This window comes from Symphodus melops (assembly GCF_947650265.1).
Source record: "Symphodus melops genome assembly, chromosome: 2".
Lineage (NCBI taxonomy): Eukaryota > Metazoa > Chordata > Actinopteri > Labriformes > Labridae > Symphodus > Symphodus melops.
Window position 1 is genome coordinate 19,299,783 of NC_136692.1, and position 7,204 is coordinate 19,306,986.

The 7,204-nt window shown below is 41.1% G+C and overlaps 1 long non-coding RNA gene across 1 annotated transcript; it reads right to left on the minus strand.

The window, feature by feature from the left end:
- Positions 1 to 3,412: 3,412 nt before the first annotated feature.
- On the minus strand, positions 3,413 to 3,798 carry LOC306820156. The gene is made up of 2 exons (XR_013778644.1): positions 3,727 to 3,798; positions 3,413 to 3,634 (listed from the first exon to the last, which is right to left on the minus strand). It is a non-coding gene; the product is annotated as an uncharacterized lncRNA (long non-coding RNA).
- Between the last annotated feature and the right edge of the window lie 3,406 nt (positions 3,799 to 7,204).

A 7,204-nucleotide genomic window follows, 5' to 3' on the forward strand; every position in this document is an offset into this window, starting at 1 on the left:
GGCTGAATGGATTTCGGGGAGACATTAGGCTTAATTTTTCTTAAGGCCAAAACAAATACATTTAGCAGTAAAGACTAGTCTATTTACTGTACGTTTCGTATAGCCGATTAATCAGAAATATTTGAGGAGAATTTGCTTCCTAGAGAAGGTTATGCTAATTAGTGCCAACGCTCCCTGAACAGCCTTCTCCACGAGTTCAACAACCTCTGTAGAATAATTTTTGCTGAGCGGTCCATTGCATTAATCGAACCACTCCTGCAGTGCTGTGTTTGTGGATAAGAAATAGTTCCCTCAGTGGAACAAATTAGCTCCATTAGCTGTATGATAAAAGGAAGAATCTCCATTTCCCCATGTGAAGTCAAGCAGTTAAATACAGCTCCTTGTGATGCTGACAGGGTTGGAAAGGCTTTGCTGTTCACTATGCCTGTGCTGATGTATTTTGCAACAGTTAAGGCTTTCTTAATTATTTTTTTTTTCTCCCCCTTCTTTCTATGTGGGATTTTCCATCAGTGTCTATTTAAAGATCTACAGGAAGTAGTGTACCCTGGAGTTCACCCCCACGCTGTGCTCCCATGAGGCCTAGAGTTCATGGGAACCAGAAGGAGTTTTCCAACTCCTGTATCTTTTTGCGTGTCTTCACATCCGCCGCTGCACTCGTTCTCCCAGATAATCATTTTCAACCCCTCAACAACAACGACCATTTCCTTGGATCTCTCTTTATATATATATATATATATATATATATATATATATCCTCATCCCCGATCTTACTTCCGCCACCTCTTCCCCCTCACCTTCTTCCAAGTCTCTCTCTGAATATCTCAGCCTCACCGTTCACAGATTTAACGACCTTTCTGCTGCTCTTTCTTCGCCCCGTCCTCTTTTCATTCTCTTGCCATCATTCTCCTGAATCAGCTTAATTGCTTTCCCTCCCCTCCGTCTGCGTCTTCCCAGGTTTATCTTCCGTCTCTATCACGTTTCTGTTCGGCTATTATCAGTCCCTGCCTGAATCAGCTATACCGCAATTCTATAAGTTTGAACCAGAACACAGCACATGTGTGACCCCTTGATGCCCCTTAAAAACCTCTGACCCACTCTTCCTGCTCGCCTGGGCCCTATTAAAATAACTGTTGATTGGAAAGCTAACAGAAGCTAGATTACTCTATAATGAAGGAGTTCAGCTTCTCCTTCTCTTTTGTCTCCACTCTGCTCTCTCTCTCTCTCTCTCTCTTCCTCTCTTTGAATCAAATGAATAACTAGGACAATCAAGATCCTTGATTAGAGCGAAGGATATTGGAAATGTGTCTGCGGTTTCCCAATTTGCTGACCTAATACAAGGGAGTGAATCTGTTCTTGTTTTGTAGGTCAGTACTGCGGCAGAAGTCAATAGGAGCATGCACGCCTCAGATTAGCTGTGCATTACATTAAGCTTGACCTTAAAACAAAGCAAGTGTACTTGCTACGCTCTTCTACAAACATTTGATTTCTTTCCCTTTCTGGCAAATTCATATAATGAGTTGCAAATTTGTTGTTACGGTGTTTCACAGAGAAGATTGTTACTTGGATTTTATGCTTTTGTTCGAGCATTCCTCACACTCTATCTCACCGAACACTCCGCCGGCACAGCTGCTACCCAGTTGTTCACTTCTGTTCTAACTGGCAAGCATGTCTTCATTCATGTAAAACCCCCACCAGCCAGGGAGTCTCAACGGGTAAGCATATGTGTGTTTGCTTTGTGTATTTGACTCCAAGTGTGTTGTACTCAACTTCCATAAGTGTGCACGCACAAACACAGATGCCCTGTTCTTACTCAGTTTCCCTATGTAAGCATGTCTTGGCTGAACATGCACTGGACTTTACCCAAACACAAAGCTCTGTGCAGAAAAGCCCGACAGCTGCACTCAATTACATTAACTACCACCGGCAAAAAACACACACTCTCTCAAGCCACTGGCTCCAGCCATAATCAACGACTTATTCAATAAGCTCAAAAAAATGCAGCTCTCTGCTTTCTCTGTTGCAATCCCCCCCCCCCCTTTTCTCCACGCACAATAAACCCTCTCAGTCTTACGCACACACACACACATGCCCTATGTCTCTCCCTCTCATTCACCCCCCCCCCCCCCCCCCCCCCCCCTACACAGAGGACAATTTGTCTGTGGTTGAACTTCCTGTTCAGGTTGAAGTTAAGCTCAGAGGAGATGACCATTTACCTGAGCTGAAAAAGAGAGAGGAGTAGCGGGAAACGAAAAGGGGGGATGATGATGGGAGGGGGGGGTGGGGGGGGTTCGGACATGTCGGATAAACATTCTCATGGATCGCTTCTCCGAAGGAATGTCACACATTTCTCCCACACACATCCAGGGGAGTTAACATGTAATCCACTGGGAGGTGAGAAAACGAGAGTTCAGACGGAAGCAGGGAGGGAGTTCATATTCATCACAGCTCTGGGGATAGAGGTAGAAGTGCTGATCTTGTATATTTTACAAACTCCTCCTGAAGATATACATTGGGTTAATGAGATTTTTTTGTTAATCATGGCATATGGAGCTTGAAAAGCTAAAGGGAGATGTCAAAGCTTAATAAATTCCTCAAGGTTTAGAAAACTTTGCATCCATCCTTGGCATACGGAGTTTCACTTGAATGAATCATGTGGCGCATGACGCATTTGGCAAGGTTAGCTTGAAAATGTGTTGAAAATGTTCCCTATTTGGTCATGAGTTGGTGTATCAGAGAACTTCCATAATGTATTTGTTTTAGTCTCTGAATGAAAGGAAGTTATACAGGCAAGATTCCTTCTGTAAAAGACCACTGGAAACGATTCGTAAAGGTAAACCTAAAATGTAAGATTCCTCCTGAATGGTTCAAATCAAAACACCTTTTCATTCGCTTCAATTCAATCAAATACACCATCAGACAAAAATCCAAAATGTAGGACAATTTCGTAAATGCATTGTGAAATACATGAGATTCAAAACAGGCTTGTTTTGCTTTTTTTTTTTTAAATGACCAAAAACCATCTCACCATTAGCTTGTTTCACAGCAGCACAGAAGCTAAATGCCACACACTTCCTCTAAAAGTATGAATATTGAGATACATAGATATTGTATACAATATAGAACTATCTATAGCTTGAAATGCAAGCGGCCAAACGGGCAACTGTCGAAATGTGACAACTCGGTCCATCTTCGAAGCCTCCTAAGCTGATAGTCTTTTGGGGCAGTGGCCTTTGAATGGAGTTTTGGGGGCAGGTGGGTGGTTAGTCGTAAATTATTTATATTCAGTTACCCTAATTTCTAAAATGTGTGTTTCCTTTCAATGTCTTTTTTCATTAGTTTTTTATTATCTTTTTTCCTCTCTTGTTATGATTCACTAAAGGGGTGGACCCAGACGCACGACTCAGAGACAGAAAACCGTTCATTAACCATGAATTTAATTCGAATACGAGAAAGTGACACGAGTGTAAAATGGTGCAAAAAGTCCCAGTTCGTCCACGAACGGTGTAGCAATCTAAATCCAAGTGACTGTGTCCGGTGAAATCCAAAAATCCAGCACGCGTGAGGTGAAGCACAGCAGGAAACGAACAGCAGACGAACAGGTCGGCGGGGAGAGCAGGTGAGTCTTTGCAGGGAACTGGTACGGGGAAAAAACACGAGGTAAGTACACAGGAGAACATCAAACAACAAGAAGCCAAAAATCTTACTAAAGCCTGGTCAGAACAATACCATGTAGTAGACAATAATCCGGCACCGACTGGGTGGAGAGAGTCGGCTTATATGCAGAGGCTGATTGTGATGAGTTACACCTGGAGACACAGGAGGAGCAGACAGACAGGGGACCACAGACAACACACACAAGTGGGAGGGTAAAATTGGACAGATCATGACATCTCTTTTTTTAATGTCATGATGGGGCTCTATTTTTTTATACGCACACTGTCCGGCACCAATGATTATCCCCCTTTTATAGTGAATCAATGTGAACGCTAACATTAATACTGTAAAGGGGGTCTTGTGTTCATTTCTGCCTCTGTGTTTCCCTCCAGTCTGATTGCCCTCAGAGTTCACCTGTGTCGTCAGTCTCACCTGTGTTTGATTACCTATTTAGTCTCAGTGTTCCTTCCCTCTTGTTTTCAGTTCACTCTTTCATAACTGGTGCAAAACTGGAAGTGGACCCGAGTGCAGATGCTGAATGAAACACATTTGTTAAACTCAAAGAAAATAATCCAGAAGGGGAAACACTGGAAACACTGACTGACAACTAACATGGACAATGAACTGACAACAAGAGGGAAGGAACACTGAGACTAAATAAAGATGAGGTAATCGAACACAGGTGAGATTAGAACACTAACGAGAACATAGAAGAACACAAGCATATGAAATACACACAAAAACAGGGAACAATAAAGACTAAAAAAACAAGAAAGACAAGGGAAAGGATCAGGATAGAATGAGAACTCAAACAAATGTGAAATCCAAACTGAGCTAAATAAGACCAAATCACAGATACTGCAGATAATAGCAGGATATTCGCCCTGAGCAAATAGGTGTTAATGACGTTTATATCGGGCATCCGGCGCTCAACACAGATGCGATCTCCAGGCACGTATAGTGAAAAATTCACTCTTTCTTTTGTTTTGGTTGCCAGTTTGTCATTGCATGAGACTGTATTGTTTCATCCCCCGATTCCACGTCTCTTTTTTTTAAGTCACGTGTACAGCTTCTTGAAGGCCCCCCTCTCATCTGACAGTGATAACATCCTGTTGCTCGTGTGCATGTGTAAACAAACGAGTCAGGAGGATTTAAGGGTATGTCTGCCTGAAGGTTTCTAGAAATGTGCATATGTGAAAACAGCTTATCGAGGACTTGTTGAAAAAAAAGAAAACAACAACATTGTTTCGCAACGGTGATCATGGTTGACACAGAATGAAACTAGTAGAGCAACTCTGAAGTTGTCAGCCTGTCTCCTTCCTGCATCTGTCAGTCATCTGCATCCGTGGGAAACCCTCCCAGAGGCATGAAGCTAGATGCTATTTCTGTAAAATGTCCCGTTAGAAGATTCACTGGAAAATGTGACAATATACACATGACGGTGTATGATTTCAATGTGTATTTCCTTGTCTGTAGGCCTCAGATAAAATAAATAAGTTTGACTTTCACTTTTACCTCACACGATAGCCAATCACAAAAAAACAGCACTTCCAACTATAAGCACTAGCCAGGCTATTTAACATCAATTTCCCATTTTACATCAATCGAATGAGCTGTACCAAGACAAAAGCCTGTGTCCAGCTCCTCATATCTATGCCTTACTTTCCACAAATCAACTTCCAAAACCTCCAAAACAGCTAACCACGGCAGTTATTTTGGAGGTAGTTCTTTTGCTCACAGTGAAACCAGATTACGCCTGCACCAAAATTTAATCAACATTTTTTCTCACCTTTAAATGAGTCTCTTTTGATTGATTTATACCTTATAGCGCCTCAAACGCTCAGTACGTCATTGGTTGGAAGTGCATGCTGTACAGCTCACGGACACATCTGCAGCACAATTAATGCAACACGTATTCTTTCTTAAATATTTCTTTTTATTAGGATTCCCATCAGCACCAGGATACGCATCGGCTATTCTTTCTGGGGTCCAACACGCATCCCTCCACAGACATAGAACAGTATAACAAACAACCAAGGACAAACAGCATGACCTACTCCTCTATTCAAATTCAATTTTATACAGAAGAGAAAAGATTTGAATTAAATAATTGGCCATTCATTTCATAGTCCTTCTACAAAAGAACACTAAATCATCGTCCTCACATTTTCCACCAGACAAATCATAATATCCAAATTCGCCTCTGTTTATACATTTTACTAAAAATAAATCATCTTCTGAATGATCATTTTTTTATGCTAAATCTGTAACCATCTTTTTACAGACATTCATTCCAAGCAAAGGGAAATTCCATACATTTCACACCAAATAGACATTTTTACACATTATTTCACACTCAGTTTAGCACTTCTCTCAAAGAGTATATGTTTTTATAGTGTTGATTTACAAAGTCCACGGTGCTGTTTTAACAACATTTTAAACTGATCTTTGTGACTTCACTGGCAAAGCATTCCACCTGACCATGGCTCTATACAGCACTGTTCTTTGTATTAGACCGTTTTCACTTTTGAAAGTAAAAACTTTTTTTTTCTGTTGCGCATGTCGTTTGGTAATTAACCAGCCAAGATGGTTGTATTATTTTATTATTATTTCAGCGACTTCAGTTTTTTTATGTCTTTCATTGAAACACTAGACCAGATTACAAAACAATAATCCAGACAGAACCAAAGCATTTAAAGGTCCCATAATATGCTTTTTCTGGCTTTATATGCTCATACGTGTCTGCTCGTATGTCCTCATACTGTAGCAGTAGCTGCATGTAACGCTCGGTCCCTAGCCCCCCTGATGAAATTTGCCAGCATGACGGCTTGCCAGTGTAATATCACTGATCCTGACTCGTTGGAACCAAGCTCATGATGCAGACAGACAGGAATGGTTGACCAATCAGATCAGACTAGGCACACGTGGGGACCCTGATCGTGGAGGGATTCAGAGCGTTGCAAACACCGGTAGATGAGAGACAGAAAAACATTCAAACATTAGCGATTGTGAATGTACTTTAGTAGACTCATAAATTAAATACATGAATCACCAACAAGGGCATAATATGGGACCTTTAAAAGGTGTCTTCTAAGATTTGGAGGCAAGAATTTAACAACTTTCCTTACCACTGATACATGTCTTCCCCTTTTTTTTTTTCAATTTCAATTTGTTTTGACCATGAAAGCCTGTGACCCAAGGTTATACCCAAAAGTTGTATCCCTTGTACTTGTTCATTAGGTATATTCCTTACATTTAATATAAGTGATAGATCAGCTTTAAACTGACACCAGTGTGAATGAAATGTTTACAGAAGCTGCTACTACCAATAGTATACCCTGAAGCACAACCACTACAAATATTATGACAAGAGTGAAAAAAAAAAGGTTTAAGACGTTACCTTCTCCCTCTCTCCTATAAATAACGTTCCTGTCCCTGAACAATGTGTGAAAGCAGTTATTGTATCCTTAGAGACCATGTCAGTGTGCCGAAGTTAAACAGCAACATGTTTATTATGAAAGCAAATCCCTGTGTTTGCTCAGCGAGACAG